Source organism: Scyliorhinus torazame, chromosome 6 (assembly GCF_047496885.1).
Source record: "Scyliorhinus torazame isolate Kashiwa2021f chromosome 6, sScyTor2.1, whole genome shotgun sequence".
Lineage (NCBI taxonomy): Eukaryota > Metazoa > Chordata > Chondrichthyes > Carcharhiniformes > Scyliorhinidae > Scyliorhinus > Scyliorhinus torazame.
In genome coordinates, this window is record NC_092712.1 from 2,586,915 (window position 1) to 2,613,978 (window position 27,064).

The following is a 27,064-nucleotide window of genomic DNA, read 5'->3' on the forward strand; positions in this document are numbered from 1 at the left end:
CGCTGTTTTCAATGTCCTGGCTGTCTCTCCTCCCGCGCTGTTTTCAATGTCCCGGCTCTCTCTCCTCCCACGCTGTCTTCAATGTCCCGGCTCTCTCTCCTCTCGCGCTGTTTTCACTGTGCCGGCTCTCTCTCCTCCTGCGCTGTTTTCAATGTCCCGGTTCTCTCTCCTCCCGCGCTGTTTTTACTGTCCCGGCTCTCTCTCCTCCCACGCTGTTTTCAATGTCCCGGCTCACTCACCTCCCGCGCTGTTTTCAATGTCCCGGCTCTCTCTCCTCCCGCGCTGTTTTCAATCTCCCGGCTCTCTCTCCTCCCGCGCTGTTTTCAATGTCCCGGCTGTCTCTCCTTCTGCGCTGTTTTCACTGTCCCGGCTCACTCTCCTCCCGCGCTGTTTTCACTGTCCCGGCTCACTCTCCTCCCGCGCTGTTTTCACTGTCCCGGCTCACTCTCCTCCTGCGCTGTTTTCAATGTCCCGGCTGTCTCTCCTCCCGCGCTGTTTTCAATGTCCCGGCTCTCTCTCCTCCCGCACTGTTTTCAATGTCCCGGCTGTCTCTCCTCCCACGCTGTTTTCACTGTCCCGGCATTCTCTCCTCCCGCGCTCTTTTCACTGTCCCGGCTTGTCTCCTCCCGCGCTGTTTTCAATGTCCCGGCTCTCTCCCCTCCCGCGCTGTTTTCACTGTGCCGGCTCTCTCTCCTCCCGCGCTGTTTTCAATGTCCCGGCTCTCTCTCTCTCCCGCGCTGTTTTCAATGTCCCGGCTCTCTCTCCTCCCGTTCTGTTTTCAATGTCCCGGCTCTCTCTCCTCCCGCGCTGTTTTCACTGTGCCGGCTCTCTCTCCTCCCGCGCTGTTTTCATTGTCCCGGCTCTCTCTCCTTCCGCGCTGTTTTCAATGTCCCGGCTCTCTCTCCTCTCGCGCTGTTTTCAATGTCCCGGCTTCTCTCCACTCGCGCTGTTTTCAATGTCCCGGCTGTCTCTCCTCCCGCGCTGTTTTCACTGTCCCGGCTGTCTCTCCTGCCGCGCTGCTTTCAATGTCCCGGCTTTGTCTCCATCCGCGCTGTTTTCACTGTGCCGGCTCTCTCTCCTCCCGCGCTGTTTTCACTATCCCGGCTGTCTCTCCTCCCGCGCCCTTTTCACTGTCCCGGCTGTCTCTCCTCCCGCGCTGTTTTCAATGTCCCGGCTGTCTCTCCTCCCGCGCTGTTTTCATTGTCCCGGCTCTCTCTCCTTCCGCGCTGTTTTCAATGTCCCGGCTCTCTCTCCTCCCGCGCTGTTTTCAATGTCCCGGCTCACTCTCCACTCGCGCTGTTTTCAATGTCCCGGCTCTCTCTCCTCTCGCGCTGTTTTCAATGTCCCGGCTGTCTCTCCTGCCGCGCTGTTTTCAATGTCCCGGCTCTCTCTCCTCTCGCGCTGTTTTCACTGTGCCGGCTCTCTCTCCTCCCGCGCTGTTTTCAATGTCCCGGCTGTCTCTCCTCCCGCGCTCTTTTCACTGTCCCGGCTGTCTCTGCTCCCGCGCTGTTTTCACTGTCCCGACTCTCTCTCCTCCCGCCCTGTTTTCAATGTCCCGGCAGTCTCTCCTCTCGCGCTGTTTTCACTGTCCCGGCAGTCTCTCCTCCCGCGCTGTTTTCACTGTCCCGGCTCTCTCTCCTCCCGCTCTGTTTTCAATGTCCCGGCTGTCTCTCCTCCCGCGCTGTTTTCACTGTCCCGGCTCTCTCTCCCCCCGCGCTGTTTTCACTGTCCCGGCTGTCTCTCCTCTCGCACTGTTTTCTCTGTCCCGGCTCACTCTCCTACCGCGCTGTTTTCAATGTCCCGGCTGTCTCTCCTTCTGCGCTGTTTTCACTGTCCCGGCTCACTCTCCTCCCGCGCTGTTTTCACTGTCCCGGCTCTCTCTCCTCTCCCGCTGTTTTCACTGTCCCGGCTGTCTCTCCGCTCGCGCTGTTTTCAATGTCCCGGCTCTCACTCCTCCCGCGCTGTTTTCACTGTCCCGGCAGTCTCTCCTCCCGCGCTGTTTTCACTGTCCCGGCAGTCTCTCCTCCCGCGCTGTTTTCACTGTCCCGGCTCTCTCTCTCTCCCGCACTGTTTTCAATGTCCCGGCTGTCTCTCCTCCCGCGCTGTTTTCACTGTCCCGGCTCTCTCTCCCCCCGCGCTGTTTTCACTGTCCCGGCTGTCTCTCCTCTCGCGCTGTTTTCTCTGTCCCGGCTCACTCTCCTACCGCGCTGTTTTCAATGTCCCGGCTGTCTCTCCTTCTGCGCTGTTTTCACTGTCCCGACTCTCTCTCCTCCCGCCCTGTTTTCAATGTCCCGGCAGTCTCTCCTCTCGCGCTGTTTTCACTGTCCCGGCAGTCTCTCCTCCCGCGCTGTTTTCACTGTCCCGGCTCTCTCTCCTCCCGCACTGTTTTCAATGTCCCGGCTGTCTCTCCTCCCGCGCTGTTTTCACTGTCCCGGCTCTCTCTCCCCCCGCGCTGTTTTCACTGTCCCGGCTGTCTCTCCTCTCGCACTGTTTTCTCTGTCCCGGCTCACTCTCCTACCGCGCTGTTTTCAATGTCCCGGCTGTCTCTCCTTCTGCGCTGTTTTCACTGTCCCGGCTCACTCTCCTCCCGCGCTGTTTTCACTGTCCCGGCTCTCTCTCCTCTCCCGCTGTTTTCACTGTCCCGGCTGTCTCTCCGCTCGCGCTGTTTTCAATGTCCCGGCTCTCACTCCTCCCGCGCTGTTTTCACTGTCCCGGCAGTCTCTCCTCCCGCGCTGTTTTCACTGTCCCGGCAGTCTCTCCTCCCGCGCTGTTTTCACTGTCCCGGCTCTCTCTCTCTCCCGCACTGTTTTCAATGTCCCGGCTGTCTCTCCTCCCGCGCTGTTTTCACTGTCCCGGCTCTCTCTCCCCCCGCGCTGTTTTCACTGTCCCGGCTGTCTCTCCTCTCGCGCTGTTTTCTCTGTCCCGGCTCACTCTCCTACCGCGCTGTTTTCAATGTCCCGGCTGTCTCTCCTTCTGCGCTGTTTTCACTGTCCCGGCTCACTCTCCTCTCCCGCTGTTTTCAATGTCCCGGCTCACACTCCTCCCGCGCTGTTTTCACTGTCCCGGCTCTCTCTCCCCCCGCGCTGTTTTCACTGTCACGGCTGTCTCTCCTCCCGCGCTGTTTTCACTGTCCCGGCTGTCTCACCTCTCGCGCTGTTTTCACTGTCCCGGCTCACTCTCCTCCCGCGCTGTTTTCAATGTCCCGGCTGTCTCTCCTCCCGCGCTGTTTTCAATGTCCCGGCTCTCTCTCCTCCCGCGCTGTTTTCACTGTCCCGGCTGTCTCTCCTCCCGCGCTGTTTTCAATGTCCCGGCTCTCTCTCCTCCCGCGCTGTTTTCAATGTCCCGGCTCTCTCTCCTCCCGCGCTGTTTTCACTGTCCCGGCTCTCTCCTGCCGCGCTGTTTTCAATGTCCCGGCTCTCTCTCCTCCCGCGCTGTTTTCACAGTCCCGGCTGTCTCTCCTCCCGCGCTGTTTTCAATGTCCCGGCTCTCTCTCTCTCCCGCGCTGTTTTCACTGTCCCGGCTCTCTCCTCCCGCGCTGTTTTCAAATTCCCGGCTGTCTCTCCTCCCGCGCTGTTTTCACTGTCCCGGTTCTCTCTCCTCTCGCGCTGTTTTCACTGTCCCAGCTGTCTCTCCTCGCGCGCTGTTTTCACTGTCCCGGCTGTCTCTCCTCTCGCGCTGTTTTCAATGTCCCGGCTCTCTCTCCTCCCGCCCGGTTTTCAATGTCCCGGCTCTCTCTCCTCCCGCGCTGTTTTCAAATTCCCGGCTCTCTCTCCTCCCGCGCTGTTTTCATTGTCCCGGCTCTCTCTCCTCTCGCGCTGTTTTCACTGTGCCGGCTCTCTCTCCTCTCGCGCTCTTTTCACTGTCCCGGCTGTCTCTCCTCCCGCGCTGTTTTCAATGTCCCGGCTCTCTCTCCACTCGCGCTGTTTTCAATGTCCCGGCTCTCTCTCCACTCGCGCTGTTTTCAATGTCCCGGCTCTCTCTCCACTCGCGCTGTTTTCAATGTCCTGGCTGTCTCTCCTCCCGCGCTGTTTTCACTGTCCCGGCTCTCTTTCCACTCGCGCTGTTTTCAATGTCCCGGCTGTCTCTCCTCTCGCGCTGTTTTCAATGTCCCGGCTGTCTCTCCTCTCGCGCTGTTTTCAATGTCCCGGCTGTCTCTCCTCCAGCGCTGTTTTCAATGTCCCGGCTGTCTCTCCTCCCGCGCTGTTTTCAATGTCCTGGCTGTCTCTCCTCCCGCGCTGTTTTCAATGTCCCGGCTCTCTCTCCTCCCACGCTGTCTTCAATGTCCCGGCTCTCTCTCCTCTCGCGCTGTTTTCACTGTGCCGGCTCTCTCTCCTCCCGCGCTGTTTTCAATGTCCCGGTTCTCTCTCCTCCCGCGCTGTTTTTACTGTCCCGGCTCTCTCTCCTCCCACGCTGTTTTCAATGTCCCGGCTCACTCACCTCCCGCGCTGTTTTCAATGTCCCGGCTCTCTCTCCTCCCGCGCTGTTTTCAATCTCCCGGCTGTCTCTCCTCCCGCGCTGTTTTCAATGTCCCGGCTGTCTCTCCTTCTGCGCTGTTTTCACTGTCCCGGCTCACTCTCCTCCCGCGCTGTTTTCACTGTCCCGGCTCACTCTCCTCCCGCGCTGTTTTCACTGTCCCGGCTCACTCTCCTCCTGCGCTGTTTTCAATGTCCCGGCTGTCTCTCCTCCCGCGCTGTTTTCAATGTCCCGGCTCTCTCTCCTCCCGCACTGTTTTCAATGTCCCGGCTGTCTCTCCTCCCACGCTGTTTTCACTGTCCCGGCATTCTCTCCTCCCGCGCTCTTTTCACTGTCCCGGCTTGTCTCCTCCCGCGCTGTTTTCAATCTCCCGGCTGTCTCTCCTCCCGCGCTGTTTTCAATGTCCCGGCTGTCTCTCCTTCTGCGCTATTTTCAATGTCCCGGCTCTCTCTCCTCCCGCGCTGCTATTTTCACTGTCCCGGCTCACTCTCCTCCCGCGCTGTTTTCAATGTCCCGGCTGTCTCTCCTCCCGCGCTGTTTTCAATGTCCCGGCTGTCTCTCCTCCCGCGCTGTTTTCAATGTCCCGGCTCACTCTCCTCCTGCGCTGTTTTCAATCTCCCGGCTGTCTCTCCTCCCGCGCTGTTTTCAATGTCCCGGCTCACTCTCCTCCTGCGCTGTTTTCAATCTCCCGGCTGTCTCTCCTCCCGCGCTGTTTTCAATGTCCCGGCTGTCTCTCCTCCCGCGCTGTTTTCACTGTCCCGGCTCACTCACCTCTCGCGCTGTTTTCAATGTCCCGGATGTCCTCCCGCGCTGTTTTCACTGTCCCGGCTCTCTCTCCTCCCGCGCTGTTTTCAATGTCCCGGCTGTCTCTCCTCCCGCGCTGTTTTCATTGTCCCGGCTCTCTCTCCTCCCGCGCTGTTTTCATTGTCCCGGCTCTCTCTCCTCTCGCGCTGTTTTCACTGTGCCGGCTCTCTCTCCTCTCGCGCTCTTTTCACTGTCCCGGCTGTCTCTCCTCCCGCGCTGTTTTCAATGTCCCGGCTCTCTCTCCACTCGCGCTGTTTTCAATGTCCCGGCTCTCTCTCCACTCGCGCTGTTTTCAATGTCCCGGCTCTCTCTCCACTCGCGCTGTTTTCAATGTCCTGGCTGTCTCTCCTCCCGCGCTGTTTTCACTGTAACGGCTCTCTTTCCACTCGCGCTGTTTTCAATGTCCCGGCTGTCTCTCCTCTCGCGCTGTTTTCAATGTCCCGGCTGTCTCTCCTCTCGCGCTGTTTTCAATGTCCCGGCTGTCTCTCCTCCAGCGCTGTTTTCAATGTCCCGGCTGTCTCTCCTCCCGCGCTGTTTTCAATGTCCTGGCTGTCTCTCCTCCCGCGCTGTTTTCAATGTCCCGGCTCTCTCTCCTCCCACGCTGTCTTCAATGTCCCGGCTCTCTCTCCTCTCGCGCTGTTTTCACTGTGCCGGCTCTCTCTCCTCCTGCGCTGTTTTCAATGTCCCGGTTCTCTCTCCTCCCGCGCTGTTTTTACTGTCCCGGCTCTCTCTCCTCCCACGCTGTTTTCAATGTCCCGGCTCACTCACCTCCCGCGCTGTTTTCAATGTCCCGGCTCTCTCTCCTCCCGCGCTGTTTTCAATCTCCCGGCTCTCTCTCCTCCCGCGCTGTTTTCAATGTCCCGGCTGTCTCTCCTTCTGCGCTGTTTTCACTGTCCCGGCTCACTCTCCTCCCGCGCTGTTTTCACTGTCCCGGCTCACTCTCCTCCCGCGCTGTTTTCACTGTCCCGGCTCACTCTCCTCCTGCGCTGTTTTCAATGTCCCGGCTGTCTCTCCTCCCGCGCTGTTTTCAATGTCCCGGCTCTCTCTCCTCCCGCACTGTTTTCAATGTCCCGGCTGTCTCTCCTCCCACGCTGTTTTCACTGTCCCGGCATTCTCTCCTCCCGCGCTCTTTTCACTGTCCCGGCTTGTCTCCTCCCGCGCTGTTTTCAATGTCCCGGCTCTCTCCCCTCCCGCGCTGTTTTCACTGTGCCGGCTCTCTCTCCTCCCGCGCTGTTTTCAATGTCCCGGCTCTCTCTCTCTCCCGCGCTGTTTTCAATGTCCCGGCTCTCTCTCCTCCCGTTCTGTTTTCAATGTCCCGGCTCTCTCTCCTCCCGCGCTGTTTTCACTGTGCCGGCTCTCTCTCCTCCCGCGCTGTTTTCATTGTCCCGGCTCTCTCTCCTTCCGCGCTGTTTTCAATGTCCCGGCTCTCTCTCCTCTCGCGCTGTTTTCAATGTCCCGGCTTCTCTCCACTCGCGCTGTTTTCAATGTCCCGGCTGTCTCTCCTCCCGCGCTGTTTTCACTGTCCCGGCTGTCTCTCCTGCCGCGCTGCTTTCAATGTCCCGGCTGTCTCTCCATCCGCGCTGTTTTCACTGTGCCGGCTCTCTCTCCTCCCGCGCTGTTTTCACTATCCCGGCTGTCTCTCCTCCCGCGCCCTTTTCACTGTCCCGGCTGTCTCTCCTCCCGCGCTGTTTTCAATGTCCCGGCTGTCTCTCCTCCCGCGCTGTTTTCATTGTCCCGGCTCTCTCTCCTTCCGCGCTGTTTTCAATGTCCCGGCTCTCTCTCCTCCCGCGCTGTTTTCAATGTCCCGGCTCACTCTCCACTCGCGCTGTTTTCAATGTCCCGGCTCTCTCTCCTCTCGCGCTGTTTTCAATGTCCCGGCTGTCTCTCCTGCCGCGCTGTTTTCAATGTCCCGGCTCTCTCTCCTCTCGCGCTGTTTTCACTGTGCCGGCTCTCTCTCCTCCCGCGCTGTTTTCAATGTCCCGGCTGTCTCTCCTCCCGCGCTCTTTTCACTGTCCCGGCTGTCTCTGCTCCCGCGCTGTTTTCACTGTCCCGACTCTCTCTCCTCCCGCCCTGTTTTCAATGTCCCGGCAGTCTCTCCTCTCGCGCTGTTTTCACTGTCCCGGCAGTCTCTCCTCCCGCGCTGTTTTCACTGTCCCGGCTCTCTCTCCTCCCGCTCTGTTTTCAATGTCCCGGCTGTCTCTCCTCCCGCGCTGTTTTCACTGTCCCGGCTCTCTCTCCCCCCGCGCTGTTTTCACTGTCCCGGCTGTCTCTCCTCTCGCACTGTTTTCTCTGTCCCGGCTCACTCTCCTACCGCGCTGTTTTCAATGTCCCGGCTGTCTCTCCTTCTGCGCTGTTTTCACTGTCCCGGCTCACTCTCCTCCCGCGCTGTTTTCACTGTCCCGGCTCTCTCTCCTCTCCCGCTGTTTTCACTGTCCCGGCTGTCTCTCCGCTCGCGCTGTTTTCAATGTCCCGGCTCTCACTCCTCCCGCGCTGTTTTCACTGTCCCGGCAGTCTCTCCTCCCGCGCTGTTTTCACTGTCCCGGCAGTCTCTCCTCCCGCGCTGTTTTCACTGTCCCGGCTCTCTCTCTCTCCCGCACTGTTTTCAATGTCCCGGCTGTCTCTCCTCCCGCGCTGTTTTCACTGTCCCGGCTCTCTCTCCCCCCGCGCTGTTTTCACTGTCCCGGCTGTCTCTCCTCTCGCGCTGTTTTCTCTGTCCCGGCTCACTCTCCTACCGCGCTGTTTTCAATGTCCCGGCTGTCTCTCCTTCTGCGCTGTTTTCACTGTCCCGACTCTCTCTCCTCCCGCCCTGTTTTCAATGTCCCGGCAGTCTCTCCTCTCGCGCTGTTTTCACTGTCCCGGCAGTCTCTCCTCCCGCGCTGTTTTCACTGTCCCGGCTCTCTCTCCTCCCGCACTGTTTTCAATGTCCCGGCTGTCTCTCCTCCCGCGCTGTTTTCACTGTCCCGGCTCTCTCTCCCCCCGCGCTGTTTTCACTGTCCCGGCTGTCTCTCCTCTCGCACTGTTTTCTCTGTCCCGGCTCACTCTCCTACCGCGCTGTTTTCAATGTCCCGGCTGTCTCTCCTTCTGCGCTGTTTTCACTGTCCCGGCTCACTCTCCTCCCGCGCTGTTTTCACTGTCCCGGCTCTCTCTCCTCTCCCGCTGTTTTCACTGTCCCGGCTGTCTCTCCGCTCGCGCTGTTTTCAATGTCCCGGCTCTCACTCCTCCCGCGCTGTTTTCACTGTCCCGGCAGTCTCTCCTCCCGCGCTGTTTTCACTGTCCCGGCAGTCTCTCCTCCCGCGCTGTTTTCACTGTCCCGGCTCTCTCTCTCTCCCGCACTGTTTTCAATGTCCCGGCTGTCTCTCCTCCCGCGCTGTTTTCACTGTCCCGGCTCTCTCTCCCCCCGCGCTGTTTTCACTGTCCCGGCTGTCTCTCCTCTCGCGCTGTTTTCTCTGTCCCGGCTCACTCTCCTACCGCGCTGTTTTCAATGTCCCGGCTGTCTCTCCTTCTGCGCTGTTTTCACTGTCCCGGCTCACTCTCCTCTCCCGCTGTTTTCAATGTCCCGGCTCACACTCCTCCCGCGCTGTTTTCACTGTCCCGGCTCTCTCTCCCCCCGCGCTGTTTTCACTGTCACGGCTGTCTCTCCTCCCGCGCTGTTTTCACTGTCCCGGCTGTCTCACCTCTCGCGCTGTTTTCACTGTCCCGGCTCACTCTCCTCCCGCGCTGTTTTCAATGTCCCGGCTGTCTCTCCTCCCGCGCTGTTTTCAATGTCCCGGCTCTCTCTCCTCCCGCGCTGTTTTCACTGTCCCGGCTGTCTCTCCTCCCGCGCTGTTTTCAATGTCCCGGCTCTCTCTCCTCCCGCGCTGTTTTCAATGTCCCGGCTCTCTCTCCTCCCGCGCTGTTTTCACTGTCCCGGCTCTCTCCTGCCGCGCTGTTTTCAATGTCCCGGCTCTCTCTCCTCCCGCGCTGTTTTCACAGTCCCGGCTGTCTCTCCTCCCGCGCTGTTTTCAATGTCCCGGCTCTCTCTCTCTCCCGCGCTGTTTTCACTGTCCCGGCTCTCTCCTCCCGCGCTGTTTTCAAATTCCCGGCTGTCTCTCCTCCCGCGCTGTTTTCACTGTCCCGGTTCTCTCTCCTCTCGCGCTGTTTTCACTGTCCCAGCTGTCTCTCCTCGCGCGCTGTTTTCACTGTCCCGGCTGTCTCTCCTCTCGCGCTGTTTTCAATGTCCCGGCTCTCTCTCCTCCCGCCCGGTTTTCAATGTCCCGGCTCTCTCTCCTCCCGCGCTGTTTTCAAATTCCCGGCTCTCTCTCCTCCCGCGCTGTTTTCACTGTGCCGGGTGTCTCTCCTCTCGCGCTGTTTTCACTGTCCCGGCTGTCTCTCCTCCCGCGCTGTTTTCACTGTCCCGGCTGTCTCTCTTCCCGCGCTGTTTTCAATGTCCCGGCTGTCTCTCCTCCCGCGCTATTTTCACTGTCCCGGCTGTCTCTCCTCCCGCGCTGTTTTCAATGTGGCGGCGGTCTCTCGTCCCGGCTGTGTCTCCTCCCGCGCTGTTTTCAATGTCCCGGCTCTCTCTCCTCTCGCGCTGTTTTCAATGTGCCGGCTGTCTCTCCTCCCGCGCTGTTTTCACTGTCCCTGCTCTCTCTCCTCCCGCGCTGTTTTCACTGTCGCGGCTCACTCTCCTCTCGCGCTGTTTTCAATGTGCCGGCTGTCTCTCCTCCCGCGCTGTTTTCACTGTCCCTGCTCTCTCTCCTCCCGCGCTGTTTTCACTGTCCCTGCTCTCTCTCCTCCCGCGCTGTTTTCAATGTCCCGGCTGTCTCTCATCTGCGCTGTTTTCACTGTCCCTGCTCTCTCTCCTCTCGCGCTGTTTTCAATGTCCCGGATGTCTCTCATCTGCGCTGTTTTCACTGTCCCTGCTCTCTCTTCTCTCGCGCTGTTTTCAATGTCCCGGATGTCTCACCTCTCGCGCTGTTTTCAATGTCCCGGCTGTCTCTCCTTCTGCGCTGTTTTCAATGTCCCGGCTCACACTCCTCCCGCGCTGTTTTCAATGTCCCGGCTGTCTCTCCTCCCGCGCTGTTTTCAATGTCCCGGCTCTCTCTCCTCCCGCGCTGTTTTCAATGTCCCGGTTCTCTCTCCTCTCGCGCTGTTTTCAATGTCCCGGCTGTCTCTCCTCCCGCGTTGTTTTCAATGTCCCGGCTGTCTCTCCTCCTGCGCTGTTTTCACTATCCCGGCTCACTCACCTCCCGCACTGTTTTCAATGTCCCGGCTGTCTCTCCTCCCGCGCTGTTTTCAATGTCCCGGCTCTCTCTCCTCCCACGCTGTTTTCAATGTCCCGGCTCACTCACCTCCCGCGCTGTTTTCAATGTCCCGGCTCTCTCTCCTCCCGCGCTGTTTTCAATGTCCCGGCTCTCTCTCCTCCCGCGCTGTTTTCAATCTCCCGGCTGTCTCTCCTCCCGCGCTGTTTTCAATGTCCCGGCTGTCTCTCCTTCTGCGCTGTTTTCACTGTCCCGGCTCACTCTCCTCCCGCGCTGTTTTCACTGTCCCGGCTCACTCTCCTCCTGCGCTGTTTTCAATGTCCCGGCTGTCTCTCCTCCCGCGCTGTTTTCAATGTCCCGGCTCTCTCTCCTCCCGCACTGTTTTCAATGTCCCGGCTGTCTCTCCTCCCACGCTGTTTTCACTGTCCCGGCATTCTCTCCTCCCCCGCTCTTTTCACTGTCCCGGCTTGTCTCCTCCCGCGCTGTTTTCAATGTCCCGGCTCTCTCTCCTCCCGCGCTGTTTTCACTGTGCCGGCTCTCTCTCCTCCCGCGCTGTTTTCAATGTCCCGGCTCTCTCTCTCTCCCGCGCTGTTTTCAATGTCCCGGCTCTCTCTCCTCCCGTTCTGTTTTCAATGTCCCGGCTCTCTCTCCTCCCACGCTGTTTTCACTGTGCCGGCTCTCTCTCCTCCCGCGCTGTTTTCATTGTCCCGGCTCTCTCTCCTTCCGCGCTGTTTTCAATGTCCCGGCTCTCTCTCCTCTCGCGCTGTTTTCAATGTCCCGGCTTCTCTCCACTCGCGCTGTTTTCAATGTCCCGGCTGTCTCTCCTCCCGCGCTGTTTTCACTGTGCCGGCTCTCTCTACTCCCGCGCTGTTTTCAATGTCCCGGCTGTCTCTCCGCTCGCGCTGTTTTCACTGTCCCGGCTCTCTCTCCTCCCGCACTGTTTTCAATGTCCCGGCTGTCTCTCCTCCCGCGCCGTTTTCACTGTCCCGGCTCTCTCTCCCCCCGCGCTGTTTTCACTGTCCCGGCTGTCTCTCCTCTCGCGCTGTTTTCTCTGTCCCGGCTCACTCTCCTACCGCGCTGTTTTCAATGTCCCGGCTGTCTCTCCTTCTGTGCTGTTTTCACTGTCGCGGCTCACTCTCCTCCCGCGCTGTTTTCTCTGTCCCGGCTCACTCTCCTACCGCGCTGTTTTAAATGTCCCGGCTGTCTCTCCTTCTGCGCTGTTTTCACTGTCGCGGCTCACTCTCCCCCCGCGCTGTTTTCAATGTCCCGGCTCACACTCCTCCCGCGCTGTTTTCACTGTCCCGGCTCTCTCTCTCCCCGCGCTGTTTTCACTGTCCCGGCTGTCTCTCCTCCCGCGCTGTTTTCACTGTCCCAGCTCACTCACCTCCCGCGCTGTTTTCACTGTCCCGGCTCACTCTCCACTCGCGCTGTTTTCAATGTCCCGGCTCTCTCTCCTCCCGCGCTGTTTTCACTGTCCCGGCTGTCTCTCCTCCCGCGCTGTTTTCAATGTCCCGGCTCTCTCTCCTCCCGCGCTGTTTTCAATGTCCCGGCTCTCTCTCCTCCCGCGCTGTTTTCACTGTCCCGGCTCTCTCCTGCCGCGCTGTTTTCAATGTCCCGGCTCTCTCTCCTCCCGCGCTGTTTTCACTGTCCCGGCTGTCTCTCCTCCCGCGCTGTTTTCAATGTCCCGGCTCTCTCTCCTCCCGCGCTGTTTTCACTGTCCCGGCTCTCCTCTCCCGCGCTGTTTTCAAATTCCCGGCTGTCTCTCCTCCCACGCTGTTTTCACTGTCCCGGCTCTCTCTCCTCTCGCGCTGTTTTCACTGTCCCGGCTGTCTCTCCTCCCGCGCTGTTTTCACTGTCCCGGCTGTCTCTCCTCTCGCGCTGTTTTCAATGTCCCGGCTCTCTCTCCTCCCGCCCGGTTTTCAATGTCCCGGCTCTCTCTCCTCCTGCGCTGTTTTCAAATTCCCGGCTCTCTCTCCTCCCGCGCTGTTTTCAATGTCCCGGCTATCTCTCCTCCCGCGCTGTTTTCACTGTGCCGGGTGTCTCTCCTCTCGCGCTGTTTTCACTGTCCCGGCTGTCTCTCCTCCCGCGCTGTTTTCACTGTCCCGGCTCTCTCTCCTCCCGCGCTGTTTTCAATGTCCCGGCTGTCTCTCCTCCCGCGCTATTTTCACTGTCCCGGCTGTGTCTCCTCCCGCGCTGTTTTCAATGTCCCGGCTCTCTCTCCTCTCGCGCTGTTTTCAATGTGCCGGCTGTCTCTCATCCCGCGCTGTTTTCACTGTCCCTGCTCTCTCTCCTTCTGCGCTGTTTTCACTGTCGCGGCTCACTCTCCTCCCGCGCTGTTTTCACTGTCCCGGCTCACTCTCCTCTCCCGCTGTTTTCAATGTCCCGGCTCACACTCCTCCCGCGCTGTTTTCACTGTCCCGGCTCTCTCTCCCCCCGCGCTGTTTTCACTGTCCCGGCTGTCTCTCCTCCCGCGCTGTTTTCAATGTCCCGGCTCACTCTCCACTCGCGCTATTTTCAATGTCCCGGCTGTCTCTCCTCCCGCGCTGTTTTCAATGTCCCGGCTCTCTCTCCTCCCGCGCTGTTTTCACTGTCCCGGCTGTCTCTCCTCCCGCGCTGTTTTCAATGTCCCGGCTCTCTCTCCTCCCGTGCTGTTTTCAATGTCCCGGCTCTCTCTCCTCCCGCGCTGTTTTCACTGTCCCGGCTCTCTCCTGCCGCGCTGTTTTCAATGTCCCGGCTCTCTCTCCTCCCGCGCTGTTTTCACTGTCCCGGCTGTCTCTCCTCCCGCGCTGTTTTCAATGTCCCGGCTCTCTCCTCCCGCGCTGTTTTCAAATTCCCGGCTGTCTCTCCTCCCACGCTGTTTTCACTGTCCCGGCTCTCTCTCCTCTCGCGCTGTTTTCACTGTCCCGGCTGTCTCTCCTCCCGCGCTGTTTTCACTGTCCCGGCTGTCTCTCCTCTCGCGCTGTTTTCAATGTCCCGGCTCTCTCTCCTCCCGCCCGGTTTTCAATGTCCCGGCTCTCTCTCCTCCCGCGCTGTTTTCAAATTCCCGGCTCTCTCTCCTCCCGCGCTGTTTTCACTGTGCCGGGTGTCTCTCCTCTCGCGCTGTTTTCACTGTCCCGGCTGTCTCTCCTCACGCGCTGTTTTCACTGTCCCGGCTCTCTCTCCTCCCGCGCTGTTTTCAATGTCCCGGCTGTCTCTCCTCCCGCGCTATTTTCACTGTCCCGGCTGTCTCTCCTCCCGCGCTGTTTTCAATGTGGCTGCTGTCTCTCGTCCCGGCTGTGTCTCCTCCCGCGCTGTTTTCAATGTCCCGGCTCTCTCTCCTCTCGCGCTGTTTTCAATGTGCCGACTGTCTCTCCTCCCGCGCTGTTTTCACTGTCCTTGCTCTCTCTCCTCCCGCGCTGTTTTCAATGTCCCGGCTGTCTCTCATCTGCGCTGTTTTCACTGTCCCTGCTCTCTCTCCTCTCGCGCTGTTTTCAATGTCCCGGATGTCTCTCATCTGCGCTGTTTTCACTGTCCCTGCTCTCTCTCCTCTCGCGCTGTTTTCAATGTCCCGGATGTCTCACCTCTCGCGCTGTTTTCAATGTCCCGGCTGTCTCTCCTTCTGCGCTGTTTTCACTGTCCCGGCTCACTCTCCTCCCGCGCTGTTTTCACTGTCCCGGCTCTCTCTCCTCTCCCGCTGTTTTCAATGTCCCGGCTCACACTCCTCCCGCGCTGTTTTCAATGTCCCGGCTGTCTCTCCTCCCGCGCTGTTTTCAATGTCCCGGCTCTCTCTCCTCCCGCGCTATTTTCACTGTGCCGGGTGTCTCTCCTCTCGCGCTGTTTTCACTGTCCCGGCTGTCTCTCCTCCCGCGCTGTTTTCACTGTTCCGGCTCTCTCTCCTCCCGCGCTGTTTTCAATGTCCCGGCTGTCTCTCCTCCCGCGCTATTTTCACTGTCCCGGCTGTCTCTCCTCCCGCGCTGTTTTCAATGTGGCTGCTGTCTCTCGTCCCGGCTGTGTCTCCTCCCGCGCTGTTTTCAATGTCCCGGCTCTCTCTCCTCTCGCGCTGTTTTCAATGTGCCGACTGTCTCTCCTCCCGCGCTGTTTTCACTGTCCTTGCTCTCTCTCCTCCCGCGCTGTTTTCAATGTCCCGGCTGTCTCTCATCTGCGCTGTTTTCACTGTCCCTGCTCTCTCTCCTCTCGCGCTGTTTTCAATGTCCCGGATGTCTCTCATCTGCGCTGTTTTCACTGTCCCTGCTCTCTCTCCTCTCGCGCTGTTTTCAATGTCCCGGATGTCTCACCTCTCGCGCTGTTTTCAATGTCCCGGCTGTCTCTCCTTCTGCGCTGTTTTCACTGTCCCGGCTCACTCTCCTCCCGCGCTGTTTTCACTGTCCCGGCTCTCTCTCCTCTCCCGCTGTTTTCAATGTCCCGGCTCACACTCCTCCCGCGCTGTTTTCAATGTCCCGGCTGTCTCTCCTCCCGCGCTGTTTTCAATGTCCCGGCTCTCTCTCCTCCCGCGCTGTTTTCAATGTCCCGGTTCTCTCTCCTCTCGCGCTGTTTTCAATGTCCCGGCTGTCTCTCCTCCCGCGTTGTTTTCAATGTCCCGGCTGTCTCTCCTCCTGCGCTGTATTCACTATCCCGGCTCACTCACCTCCCGCACTGTTTTCAATGTCCCGGCTGTCTCTCCTCCCGCGCTGTTTTCAATGTCCCGGCTCTCTCTCCTCCCGCGCTGTTTTCAATGTCCCGGCTCTCTCTCCTCCCGCGCTGTTTTCATTGTCCCGGCTCTCTCTCCTCCCGCGCTGTTTTCAATGTCCCGGCTGTCTCTCCTCCCGCGCTGTTTTCAATGTCCCGGCTCTCTCTCCTCTCGCGCTGTTTTCAATGTCCCGGCTGTCTCTCCTCCAGCGCTGTTTTCAATGTCCTGGCTGTCTCTCCTCCCGCGCTGTTTTCAATGTTCCGGCTGTCTCTCCTCCCGCACTGTTTTCACTGTGCCGGCTCTCTCTCCTCCCGCTCTGTTTTCAATGTCCCGGCTGTCTCTCCTCCAGCGCTGTTTTCATTGTCCCGGCCCTCTCTCCTTCCGCGCTGTTTTCAATGTCCCGGCTCACTCTCCTCTCTCGCTGTTTTCACTGTCCCGGCTGTCTCTCCTCTCGCGCTGTTTTCACTGTGCCGGCTCTCTCTCCTCTCGCGCTGTTTTCACTGTTCCGGCTGTCTCTCCTCCCGCGCTGTTTTCAATGTCCCGGCTGTCTCTCCTCCCGCGCTGTTTTCAATGTCCTGGCTGTCTCTCCTCCCACGCTGTTTTCAATGTCCCGGCTCTCTCTCCTCCCGCGCTGTTTTCACTGTGCCGGCTCTCTCTCCTCCCGCGCTGTTTTCAATGTCCCGGCTGTCTCTCCTCCCGCACTCTTTTCACTGTCCCGGCTGTCTCTCCTCCCGCTCTGTTTTCAATCTCCCGGCTGTCTCTCCTCCCGCGCTGTTTTCAATGTCCCGGCTGTCTCTCCTTCTGCGCTATTTTCACTGTCCCGGCTCACTCTCCTCCCGCGCTGTTTTCACTGTCCCGGCTGTCTCTCCTCCCGCGCTATTTTCAATGTCCCGGCTGTCTCTCCTCCCGCGCTGTTTTCACTGTCCCGGCTCACTCTCCTCCCGCGCTGTTTTCACTGTCCCGCCTCACTCACCTCTCGCGCTGTTTTCAATGTCCCGGATGTCCTCCCGCGCTGTTTTCAATCTCCTGGCTGTCTCTCCTCCCGCGCTGTTTTCAATGTCCCGGATGTCTCTCCTCCCGCGCTGTTTTCATTGTCCCGGCTCTCTCTCCTCCCGCGCTGTTTTCATTGTCCCGGCTCTCTCTCCTCTCGCGCTGTTTTCACTGTGCCGGCTCTCTCTCCTCCCGCGCTGTTTTCAATGTCCCGGCTCTCTCTCTCTCCCGCGCTGTTTTCAATGTCCCGGCTCTCTCTCCTCCCGTTCTGTTTTCAATGTCCCGGCTCTCTCTCCTCCCGCGCTGTTTTCACTGTGCCGGCTCTCTCTCCTCCCGCGCTGTTTTCATTGTCCCGGCTCTCTCTCCTTCCGCGCTGTTTTCAATGTCCCGGCTCTCTCTCCTCTCGCGCTGTTTTCAATGTCCCGGCTTCTCTCCACTCGCGCTGTTTTCAATGTCCCGGCTGTCTCTCCTCCCGCGCTGTTTTCACTGTCCCGGCTGTCTCTCCTCCCGCGCTGCTTTCAATGTCCCGGCTGTCTCTCCTCCCGCGCTGTTTTCACTGTGCCGGCTCTCTCTCCTCCCGCGCTGTTTTCACTATCCCGGCTGTCTCTCCTCCCGCGCCCTTTTCACTGTCCCGGCTGTCTCTCCTCCCGCGCTGTTTTCAATGTCCCGGCTGTCTCTCCTCCCGCGCTGTTTTCATTGTCCCGGCTCTCTCTCCTTCCGCGCTGTTTTCAATGTCCCGGCTCTCTCTCCTCCCGCGCTGTTTTCAATGTCCCGGCTCTCTCTCCTCTCGCGCTGTTTTCAATGTCCCGGCTGTCTCTCCTGCCGCGCTGTTTTCAATGTCCCGGCTCTCTCTCCTCTCGCGCTGTTTTCACTGTGCCGGCTCTCTCTCCTCCCGCGCTGTTTTCAATGTCCCGGCTGTCTCTCCTCCCGCGCTGTTTTCACTGTCCCGACTCTCTCTCCTCCCGCCCTGTTTTCAATGTCCCGGCAGTCTCTCCTCTCGCGCTGTTTTCACTGTCCCGGCTCTCTCTCCTCCCGCACTGTTTTCAATGTCCCGGCTGTCTCTCCTCCCGCGCTGTTTTCACTGTCCCGGCTCTCTCTCCCCCCGCGCTGTTTTCACTGTCCCGTCTGTCTCTCCTCTCGCACTGTTTTCTCTGTCCCGGCTCACTCTCCTACCGCGCTGTTTTCAATGTCCCGGCTGTCTCTCCTGCCGCGCTGTTTTCAATGTCCCGGCTCTCTCTCCTCTCGCGCTGTTTTCACTGTGCCGGCTCTCTCTCCTCCCGCGCTGTTTTCAATGTCCCGGCTGTCTCTCCTCCCGCGCTGTTTTCACTGTCCCGACTCTCTCTCCTCCCGCCCTGTTTTCAATGTCCCGGCAGTCTCTCCTCTCGCGCTGTTTTCACTGTCCCGGCTCTCTCTCCTCCCGCACTGTTTTCAATGTCCCGGCTGTCTCTCCTCCCGCGCTGTTTTCACTGTCCCGGCTCTCTCTCCCCCCGCGCTGTTTTCACTGTCCCGTCTGTCTCTCCTCTCGCACTGTTTTCTCTGTCCCGGCTCACTCTCCTACCGCGCTGTTTTCAATGTCCCGGCTGTCTCTCCTTCTGCGCTGTTTTCACTGTCCCGGCTCACTCTCCTCCCGCGCTGTTTTCACTGTCCCGGCTCTCTCTCCTCTCCCGCTGTTTTCACTGTCCCGGCTGTCTCTCCGCTCGCGCTGTTTTCAATGTCCCGGCTCTCACTCCTCCCGCGCTGTTTTCACTGTCCCGGCAGTCTCTCCTCCCGCGCTGTTTTCACTGTCCCGGCAGTCTCTCCTCCCGCGCTGTTTTCACTGTCCCGGCTCTCTCTCTCTCCCGCACTGTTTTCAATGTCCCGGCTGTCTCTCCTCCCGCGCTGTTTTCACTGTCCCGGCTCTCTCTCCCCCCGCGCTGTTTTCACTGTCCCGGCTGTCTCTCCTCCCGCGCTGTTTTCACTGTCCCGGCTGTCTCACCTCTCGCGCTGTTTTCACTGTCCCGGCTCACTCTCCTCCCCCGCGCTGTTTTCAATGTCCCGGCTGTCTCTCCTCCCGCGCTGTTTTCAATGTCCCGGCTCTCTCTCCTCCCGCGCTGTTTTCACTGTCCCGGCTGTCTCTCCTCCCGCGCTGTTTTCAATGTCCCGGCTCTCTCTCCTCTCGCGCTGTTTTCAATGTCCCGGCTCTCTCTCCTCCCGCGCTGTTTTCACTGTCCCGGCTCTCTCCTGCCGCGCTGTTTTCAATGTCCCGGCTCTCTCTCCTCCCGCGCTGTTTTCACTGTCCCGGCTGTCTCTCCTCCCGCGCTGTTTTCAATGTCCCGGCTCTCTCTCCTCCCGCGCTGTTTTCACTGTCCCGGCTCTCTCCTCCCGCGCTGTTTTCAAATTCCCGGCTGTCTCTCCTCCCACGCTGTTTTCACTGTCCCGGCTCTCTCTCCTCTCGCGCTGTTTTCACTGTCCCAGCTGTCTCTCCTCGCGCGCTGTTTTCACTGTCCCGGCTGTCTCTCCTCTCGCGCTGTTTTCAATGTCCCGGCTCTCTCTCCTCCCGCCCGGTTTTCAATGTCCCGGCTCTCTCTCCTCCCGCGCTGTTTTCAAATTCCCGGCTCTCTCTCCTCCCGCGCTGTTTTCACTGTGCCGGGTGTCTCTCCTCTCGCGCTGTTTTCACTGTCCCGGCTGTCTCTCCTCCCGCGCTGTTTTCACTGTCCCGGCTGTCTCTCTTCCCGCGCTATTTTCAATGTCCCGGCTGTCTCTCCTCCCGCGCTATTTTCACTGTCCCGGCTGTCTCTCCTCCCGCGCTGTTTTCAATGTGGCGGCGGTCTCTCGTCCCGGCTGTGTCTCCTCCCGCGCTGTTTTCAATGTCCCGGCTCTCTCTCCTCTCGCGCTGTTTTCAATGTGCCGGCTGTCTCTCCTCCCGCGCTGTTTTCACTGTCCCTGCTCTCTCTCCTCCCGCGCTGTTTTCACTGTCCCTGCTCTCTCTCCTCCCGCGCTGTTTTCAATGTCCCGGCTGTCTCTCATCTGCGCTGTTTTCACTGTCCCTGCTCTCTCTCCTCTCGCGCTGTTTTCAATGTCCCGGATGTCTCTCATCTGCGCTGTTTTCACTGTCCCTGCTCTCTCTCCTCTCGTGCTGTTTTCAATGTCCCGGATGTCTCACCTCTCGCGCTGTTTTCAATGTCCCGGCTGTCTCTCCTTCTGCGCTGTTTTCACTGTCCCGGCTCACTCTCCTCCCGCGCTGTTTTCACTGTCCCGGCTCTCTCTCCTCTCCCGCTGTTTTCAATGTCCCGGCTCACACTCCTCCCGCGCTGTTTTCAATGTCCCGGCTGTCTCTCCTCCCGCGCTGTTTTCAATGTCCCGGCTCTCTCTCCTCCCGCGCTGTTTTCAATGTCCCGGTTCTCTCTCCTCTCGCGCTGTTTTCAATGTCCCGGCTGTCTCTCCTCCCGCGTTGTTTTCAATGTCCCGGCTGTCTCTCCTCCTGCGCTGTTTTCACTATCCCGGCTCTCTCTCCTCCCGCGCTGTTTTCAATCTCCCGGCTGTCTCTCCTCCCGCGCTGTTTTCAATGTCCCGGCTGTCTCTCCTTCTGCGCTGTTTTCACTGTCCCGGCTCACTCTCCTCCCGCGCTGTTTTCACTGTCCCGGCTCACTCTCCTCCCGCGCTGTTTTCACTGTCCCGGCTCACTCTCCTCCTGCGCTGTTTTCAATGTCCCGGCTGTCTCTCCTCCCGCGCTGTTTTCAATGTCCCGGCTCTCTCTCCTCCCGCACTGTTTTCAATGTCCCGGCTGTCTCTCCTCCCACGCTGTTTTCACTGTCCCGGCATTCTCTCCTCCCGCGCTCTTTTCACTGTCCCGGCTTGTCTCCTCCCGCGCTGTTTTCACTGTGCCGGCTCTCTCTCCTCCCGCGCTGTTTTCAATGTCCCGGCTCTCTCTCTCTCCCGCGCTGTTTTCAATGTCCCGGCTCTCTCTCCTCCCGTTCTGTTTTCAATGTCCCGGCTCTCTCTCCTCCCGCGCTGTTTTCACTGTGCCGGCTCTCTCTCCTCCCGCGCTGTTTTCATTGTCCCGGCTCTCTCTCCTTCCGCGCTGTTTTCAATGTCCCGGCTTCTCTCCACTCGCGCTGTTTTCAATGTCCCGGCTGTCTCTCCTCCCGCGCTGTTTCCACTGTCCCGGCTGTCTCTCCTCCCGCGCTGCTTTCAATGTCCCGGCTGTCTCTCCTCCCGCGCTGTTTTCGCTGTGCCGGCTGTCTCTCCTCCCGCGCCCTTTTCACTGTCCCGGCTGTCTCTCCTCCCGCGCTGTTTTCAATGTCCCGGCTGTCTCTCCTCCCGCGCTGTTTTCATTGTCCCGGCTCTCTCTCCTTCCGCGCTGTTTTCAATGTCCCGGCTCTCTCTCCTCCCGCGCTGTTTTCAATGTCCCGGCTCACTCTCCACTCGCGCTGTTTTCAATGTCCCGGCTCTCTCTCCTCTCGCGCTGTTTTCAATGTCCCGGCAGTCTCTCCTCTCGCGCTGTTTTCACTGTCCCGGCTGTCTCTCCTCCCGCGCTGTTTTCACTGTCCCGGCTCTCTCTCCTCCCGCGCTGTTTTCAATGTCCCGGCTGTCTCTCCTCCCGCGCTATTTTCACTGTCCCGGCTGTCTCTCCTCCCGCGCTGTTTTCAATGTGGCTGCTGTCTCTCGTCCCGGCTGTGTCTCCTCCCGCGCTGTTTTCAATGTCCCGGCTCTCTCTCCTCTCGCGCTGTTTTCAATGTGCCGACTGTCTCTCCTCCCGCGCTGTTTTCACTGTCCTTGCTCTCTCTCCTCCCGCGCTGTTTTCAATGTCCCGGCTGTCTCTCATCTGCGCTGTTTTCACTGTCCCTGCTCTCTCTCCTCTCGCGCTGTTTTCAATGTCCCGGATGTCTCTCATCTGCGCTGTTTTCACTGTCCCTGCTCTCTCTCCTCTCGCGCTGTTTTCAATGTCCCGGATGTCTCACCTCTCGCGCTGTTTTCAATGTCCCGGCTGTCTCTCCTTCTGCGCTGTTTTCACTGTCCCGGCTCACTCTCCTCCCGCGCTGTTTTCACTGTCCCGGCTCTCTCTCCTCTCCCGCTGTTTTCAATGTCCCGGCTCACACTCCTCCCGCGCTGTTTTCAATGTCCCGGCTGTCTCTCCTCCCGCGCTGTTTTCAATGTCCCGGCTCTCTCTCCTCCCGCGCTGTTTTCACTGTGCCGGGTGTCTCTCCTCTCGCGCTGTTTTCACTGTCCCGGCTGTCTCTCCTCCCGCGCTGTTTTCACTGTTCCGGCTCTCTCTCCTCCCGCGCTGTTTTCAATGTCCCGGCTGTCTCTCCTCCCGCGCTATTTTCACTGTCCCGGCTGTCTCTCCTCCCGCGCTGTTTTCAATGTGGCTGCTGTCTCTCGTCCCGGCTGTGTCTCCTCCCGCGCTGTTTTCAATGTCCCGGCTCTCTCTCCTCTCGCGCTGTTTTCAATGTGCCGACTGTCTCTCCTCCCGCGCTGTTTTCACTGTCCTTGCTCTCTCTCCTCCCGCGCTGTTTTCAATGTCCCGGCTGTCTCTCATCTGCGCTGTTTTCACTGTCCCTGCTCTCTCTCCTCTCGCGCTGTTTTCAATGTCCCGGATGTCTCTCATCTGCGCTGTTTTCACTGTCCCTGCTCTCTCTCCTCTCGCGCTGTTTTCAATATCCCGGATGTCTCACCTCTCGCGCTGTTTTCAATGTCCCGGCTGTCTCTCCTTCTGCGCTGTTTTCACTGTCCCGGCTCACTCTCCTCCCGCGCTGTTTTCACTGTCCCGGCTCTCTCTCCTCTCCCGCTGTTTTCAATGTCCCGGCTCACACTCCTCCCGCGCTGTTTTCAATGTCCCGGCTGTCTCTCCTCCCGCGCTGTTTTCAATGTCCCGGCTCTCTCTCCTCCCGCGCTGTTTTCAATGTCCCGGTTCTCTCTCCTCTCGCGCTGTTTTCAATGTCCCGGCTGTCTCTCCTCCCGCGTTGTTTTCAATGTCCCGGCTGTCTCTCCTCCTGCGCTGTATTCACTATCCCGGCTCACTCACCTCCCGCACTGTTTTCAATGTCCCGGCTGTCTCTCCTCCCGCGCTGTTTTCAATGTCCCGGCTCTCTCTCCTCCCGCGCTGTTTTCAATGTCCCGGCTCTCTCTCCTCCCGCGCTGTTTTCATTGTCCCGGCTCTCTCTCCTCCCGCGCTGTTTTCAATGTCCCGGCTGTCTCTCCTCCCGCGCTGTTTTCAATGTCCCGGCTCTCTCTCCTCTCGCGCTGTTTTCAATGTCCCGGCTGTCTCTCCTCCAGCGCTGTTTTCAATGTCCTGGCTGTCTCTCCTCCCGCGCTGTTTTCAATGTTCCGGCTGTCTCTCCTCCCGCACTGTTTTCACTGTGCCGGCTCTCTCTCCTCCCGCTCTGTTTTCAATGTCCCGGCTGTCTCTCCTCCAGCGCTGTTTTCATTGTCCCGGCCCTCTCTCCTTCCGCGCTGTTTTCAATGTCCCGGCTCACTCTCCTCTCTCGCTGTTTTCACTGTCCCGGCTGTCTCTCCTCTCGCGCTGTTTTCACTGTGCCGGCTCTCTCTCCTCTCGCGCTGTTTTCACTGTTCCGGCTGTCTCTCCTCCCGCGCTGTTTTCAATGTCCCGGCTGTCTCTCCTCCCGCGCTGTTTTCAATGTCCTGGCTGTCTCTCCTCCCACGCTGTTTTCAATGTCCCGGCTCTCTCTCCTCCCGCGCTGTTTTCAATGTCCCGGCTCTCTCTCCTCTCGCGCTGTTTTCACTGTGCCGGCTCTCTCTCCTCCCGCGCTGTTTTCAATGTCCCGGCTGTCTCTCCTCCCGCACTCTTTTCACTGTCCCGGCTGTCTCTCCTCCCGCTCTGTTTTCAATCTCCCGGCTGTCTCTCCTCCCGCGCTGTTTTCAATGTCCCGGCTGTCTCTCCTTCTGCGCTATTTTCACTGTCCCGGCTCACTCTCCTCCCGCGCTGTTTTCACTGTCCCGGCTGTCTCTCCTCCCGCGCTATTTTCAATGTCCCGGCTGTCTCTCCTCCCGCGCTGTTTTCACTGTCCCGGCTCACTCTCCTCCCGCGCTGTTTTCACTGTCCCGCCTCACTCACCTCTCGCGCTGTTTTCAATGTCCCGGATGTCCTCCCGCGCTGTTTTCAATCTCCTGGCTGTCTCTCCTCCCGCGCTGTTTTCAATGTCCCGGATGTCTCTCCTCCCGCGCTGTTTTCATTGTCCCGGCTCTCTCTCCTCCCGCGCTGTTTTCATTGTCCCGGCTCTCTCTCCTCTCGCGCTGTTTTCACTGTGCCGGCTCTCTCTCCTCTCGCGCTCTTTTCACTGTCCCGGCTGTCTCTCCTCTCGCGCTGTTTTCAATGTCCCGGCTCTCTCTCCTCCCGCGCTGTTTTCAATGTCCCGGCTGTCTCTCCTCTCGCGCTGTTTTCACTGTCCCAGCTGTCTCTCCTCTCGCGCTGTTTTCACTGTCCCGGCTGTCTCTCCTCCCGCGCTGTTTTCAATGTCCCGGCTCTCTCTCCTCTCGCGCTGTTTTCACTGTGCCGGCTGTCTCTCCACTCGCGCTCTTTTCACTGTCCCGGCTGTCTCTCCTCCCGCGCTGTTTTCAATGTCCCGGCTCTCTCTCCACTCGCGCTGTTTTCAATGTCCCGGCTCTCTCTCCACTCGCGCTGTTTTCAATGTCCCGGCTCTCTCTCCACTCGCGCTGTTTTCAATGTCCTGGCTGTCTCTCCTCCCGCGCTGTTTTCACTGTCCCGGTTCTCTCTCCTCCCGCGCTGTTTTTACTGTCCCGGCTCTCTCTCCTCCCACGCTGTTTTCAATGTCCCGGCTCACTCACCTCCCGCGCTGTTTTCAATGTCCCGGCTCTCTCTCCTCCCGCGCTGTTTTCAATCTCCCGGCTGTCTCTCCTCCCGCGCTGTTTTCAATGTCCCGGCTGTCTCTCCTTCTGCGCTGTTTTCACTGTCCCGGCTCACTCTCCTCCCGCGCTGTTTTCACTGTCCCGGCTCACTCTCCTCCCGCGCTGTTTTCACTGTCCCGGCTCACTCTCCTCCTGCGCTGTTTTCAATGTCCCGGCTGTCTCTCCTCCCGCGCTGTTTTCAATGTCCCGGCTCTCTCTCCTCCCGCACTGTTTTCAATGTCCCGGCTGTCTCTCCTCCCACGCTGTTTTCACTGTCCCGGCATTCTCTCCTCCCGCGCTCTTTTCACTGTCCCGGCTTGTCTCCTCCCGCGCTGTTTTCAATGTCCCGGCTCTCTCTCCTCCCGCGCTGTTTTCACTGTGCCGGCTCTCTCTCCTCCCGCGCTGTTTTCAATGTCCCGGCTCTCTCTCTCTCCCGCGCTGTTTTCAATGTCCCGGCTCTCTCTCCTCCCGTTCTGTTTTCAATGTCCCGGCTCTCTCTCCTCCCGCGCTGTTTTCACTGTGCCGGCTCTCTCTCCTCCCGCGCTGTTTTCATTGTCCCGGCTCTCTCTCCTTCTGCGCTGTTTTCAATGTCCCGGCTCTCTCTCCTCTCGCGCTGTTTTCAATGTCCCGGCTTCTCTCCACTCGCGCTGTTTTCAATGTCCCGGCTGTCTCTCCTCCCGCGCTGTTTTCACTGTCCCGGCTGTCTCTCCTCCCGCGCTGCTTTCAATGTCCCGGCTGTCTCTCCTCCCGCGCTGTTTTCACTGTGCCGGCTCTCTCTCCTCCCGCGCTGTTTTCACTATCCCGGCTGTCTCTCCTCCCGCGCCCTTTTCACTGTCCCGGCTGTCTCTCCTCCCGCGCTGTTTTCAATGTCCCGGCTGTCTCTCCTCCCGCGCTGTTTTCATTGTCCCGGCTCTCTCTCCTTCCGCGCTGTTTTCAATGTCCCGGCTCTCTCTCCTCCCGCGCTGTTTTCAATGTCCCGGCTCACTCTCCACTCGCGCTGTTTTCAATGTCCCGGCTCTCTCTCCTCTCGCGCTGTTTTCAATGTCCCGGCTGTCTCTCCTGCCGCGCTGTTTTCAATGTCCCGGCTCTCTCTCCTCTCGCGCTGTTTTCACTGTGCCGGCTCTCTCTCCTCCCGCGCTGTTTTCAATGTCCCGGCTGTCTCTCCTCCCGCGCTGTTTTCACTGTCCCGACTCTCTCTCCTCCCGCCCTGTTTTCAATGTCCCGGCAGTCTCTCCTCTCGCGCTGTTTTCACTGTCCCGGCAGTCACTCCTCCCGTGCTGTTTTCACTGTCCCGGCTCTCTCTCCTCCCGCACTGTTTTCAATGTCCCGGCTGTCTCTCCTCCCGCGCTGTTTTCACTGTCCCGGCTCTCTCTCCCCCCGCGCTGTTTTCACTGTCCCGTCTGTCTCTCCTCTCGCACTGTTTTCTCTGTCCCGGCTCACTCTCCTACCGCGCTGTTTTCAATGTCCCGGCTGTCTCTCCTTCTGCGCTGTTTTCACTGTCCCGGCTCACTCTCCTCCCGCGCTGTTTTCACTGTCCCGGCTGTCTCTCCTCTCCCGCTGTTTTCACTGTCCCGGCTGTCTCTCCGCTCGCGCTGTTTTCAATGTCCCGGCTCTCACTCCTCCCGCGCTGTTTTCACTGTCCCGGCAGTCTCTCCTCCCGCGCTGTTTTCACTGTCCCGGCAGTCTCTCCTCCCGCGCTGTTTTCACTGTCCCGGCTCTCTCTCTCTCCCGCACTGTTTTCAATGTCCCGGCTGTCTCTCCTCCCGCGCTGTTTTCACTGTCCCGGCTCTCTCTCCCCCCGCGCTGTTTTCACTGTCCCGGCTGTCTCTCCTCCCGCGCTGTTTTCACTGTCCCGGCTGTCTCACCTCTCGCGCTGTTTTCACTGTCCCGGCTCACTCTCCTCCCCCGCGCTGTTTTCAATGTCCCGGCTGTCTCTCCTCCCGCGCTGTTTTCAATGTCCCGGCTCTCTCTCCTCCCGCGCTGTTTTCACTGTCCCGGCTGTCTCTCCTCCCGCGCTGTTTTCAATGTCCCGGCTCTCTCTCCTCTCGCGCTGTTTTCAATGTCCCGGCTCTCTCTCCTCCCGCGCTGTTTTCACTGTCCCGGCTGTCTCTCCTCCCGCGCTGTTTTCAATGTCCTGGCTCTCTCTCCTCCCGCGCTGTTTTCACTGTCCCGGCTCTCTCCTCCCGCGCTGTTTTCAAATTCCCGGCTGTCTCTCCTCCCACGCTGTTTTCACTGTCCCGGCTCTCTCTCCTCTCGCGCTGTTTTCACTGTCCCAGCTGTCTCTCCTCGCGCGCTGTTTTCACTGTCCTGGCTGTCTCTCCTCTCGCGCTGTTTTCAATGTCCCGGCTCTCTCTCCTCCCGCCCGGTTTTCAATGTCCCGGCTCTCTCTCCTCCCGCGCTGTTTTCAAATTCCCGGCTCTCTCTCCTCCCGCGCTGTTTTCACTGTGCCGGGTGTCTCTCCTCTCGCGCTGTTTTCACTGTCCCGGCTGTCTCTCCTCCCGCGCTGTTTTCACTGTCCCGGCTGTCTCTCTTCCCGCGCTATTTTCAATGTCCCGGCTGTCTCTCCTCCCGCGCTATTTTCACTGTCCCGGCTGTCTCTCCTCCCGCGCTGTTTTCAATGTGGCGGCGGTCTCTCGTCCCGGCTGTGTCTCCTCCCGCGCTGTTTTCACTGTCCTGGCTCTCTCTCCCCCCGCGCTGTTTTCAATGTCCCGGCTCTCTCTCCTCCCGCGCTGTTTTCACTGTCCCGGCTGTCTCTCCTCCCGCGCTGTTTTCAATGTCCCGGCTCTCTCTCCTCCCGCGCTGTTTTCACTGTCCCGGCTCTCTCCTCCCGCGCTGTTTTCAAATTCCCGGCTGTCTCTCCTCCCACGCTGTTTTCACTGTCCCGGCTCTCTCTCCTCTCGCGCTGTTTTCACTGTCCCAGCTGTCTCTCCTCGCGCGCTGTTTTCACTGTCCTGGCTGTCTCTCCTCTCGCGCTGTTTTCAATGTCCCGGCTCTCTCTCCTCCCGCCCGGTTTTCAATGTCCCGGCTCTCTCTCCTCCCGCGCTGT

General features: G+C 59.5%; 1 protein-coding gene across 1 annotated transcript in view; it reads left to right on the forward strand.

The window, feature by feature from the left end:
* vps28 (VPS28 subunit of ESCRT-I) overlaps positions 1-27,064 on the forward strand; it is a 249,315-nt gene that overhangs the window by 198,030 nt on the left and 24,221 nt on the right. The gene's annotated exons all lie outside the window — the stretch shown is intronic.